Source organism: Tarenaya hassleriana, unplaced genomic scaffold (assembly GCF_000463585.1).
Source record: "Tarenaya hassleriana unplaced genomic scaffold, ASM46358v1 Cleome429, whole genome shotgun sequence".
In the NCBI taxonomy this organism is placed as follows: Eukaryota; Viridiplantae; Streptophyta; class Magnoliopsida; order Brassicales; family Cleomaceae; genus Tarenaya; species Tarenaya hassleriana.
The window spans coordinates 69,798-71,750 of NW_010967052.1; positions in this window are offsets into that span (position 1 = coordinate 69,798).

A 1,953-nucleotide genomic window follows, 5' to 3' on the forward strand; every position below is an offset into this window, starting at 1 on the left:
GGCGCACGCTAAAATTTTTTCGTTTCCTGTTCCCCCCCCGACGAAAGGACTTGTTTGATTGGAGTGATTGGGAGAATTTGGAGCCTTTCCATGGTGAATAAAAGAAGAAAAGAAGAAAATGACGAGGTTCAAAGAATTTACATCCCGGGGTTACCCGGGGTTGCTAGTTAAGGTCATAGCTAGGCCGATGTGGCATTCAGTTGATCAAAGAAAAGGAGAGTACAGAGGTACCTCCTCCCGGCTTAGCTTTCCCCGGGTTGTACGGTTTGATCCTTTGGGCGTTGACCATGAATGACCCGCCCTTCTCGTTGTCGAGTTCCACCGCTCCATGTGAGGTGACATGCTTTATGGTGAACGGTCCCGACCATCTCGATTTCAGCTTTCCTGGAAAAAGTTTTAGTCGGGAATTAAATAAAAGCACGAGGTCACCTTGTTGGAAGTTTCGGTGGAGGATGTGGCGATCATGCCACTTCTTGGCCCGCTCCTTGTAAATTCGTGCGTTCTCGTACGCATCCAAGCGAATTTCCTCCAAGTGGTGGAGCTCTAGCACTCGTTTTTCTGCTGCGGTTTTCCAATCGTAGTTCAACGCCTTAATTGCCCAATATGCCTTATGCTCTAACTCGACCGGAAGGTGGCAGGCTTTTCCGTACACGAGTTGAAACGGAGTCATCCCGATCGGTGTCTTGAATGCTGTCCGATATGCCCAAACCGCATCTTCAAGCTTCAAAGCCCAGTCTTTCCTTGACTTGGCCACTGTTTTCTCCAAGATTTGTTTTATCTCCCTGTTGGAGTCCTCCACTTGGCCACTCGTTTGGGGGTGGTAGGGAGTGGCTACTCTATGGTGAACACTATATTTAGTCAATATGCCCTGAATCACTCTATTAACGAAGTGTGCTCCCCCATCACTTCACCACTCTCGGGACTCCAAACCGAGGAAATATGACTCTTTTGAACATCCGTGAAACAGTGCTTGAATCATTCTTCGGGCTAGCAAGTACTTCCACCCATTTCGTCATATAATCTACAGCCACAAGGATGTATAGGTTACCGCAGGATGATGGAAATGGTCCCATGAAGTCGATTCCTCACACATCGAACGGTTCCACTTCTAAGATATAGTTTTGTGGCATCTTATTCCGACGCGAAATATTCCCTGTTCTTTGGCAAGCATCGCAAGAGCTCACAAAACGGTGGACATCCTTAAAGAGAGTCGGCCAATAAAAACCCGGTTGCAAAACCTTCGTAGAACGATCGTTCTAAGCAGTTGAAGAAGGAAGGACGAAAAGTGCCCTAGAACGGACGGTCTGCTAGGCAGAACGTCCGTTCCAGGTGCTTCGAAACGACGGACTGTGCAGAACGATCGTTCTGCACCTGCCCTGTCCAGTCCGTCCGTTCCCGTGGCCAAAATTGCAGACCAAGGTGATTGTGTACACCCAGATTTTTCGTTGTTTATCGACTTCTCACGATCTCTTTTCGAACCATCCGTGCTATGATTAATCATTCGATGTTTGTATCTTTGAGCAGATGGATTTCGAAGTATACTGCGACATTGCTCCCAAGACAGACCCATTTGAGATACCCGAGAGCGCACTGGGAGAACTCACAGAGTTAACGCCGATCACTACCACCCGAGCGCAGCCCCCACACATCCAGTATGTTCTCTCAGGACAGAGACGACGCCACGTTAGGTTGGCCGAACAGGGGCTTTCGCCGACGAAATTCGTGAGTAATGACATTCAGAAGCTCGGGATAGAGGAGCAAGTGAGATATTTGTTCCATCAGTTGGGATGGGACAGACTGTTCCTAACACGGGAGGAGACGTACCAGCACCTGGGATAGAGGAGCAAGTGAGATATTTGTTCCATCAGTTGGGATGGGACAGACTGTTCCTAACACGGGAGGAGACGTACCAGCACCTCACGTTGGAATTCCTCTCCTCCTACCGGTGTCACT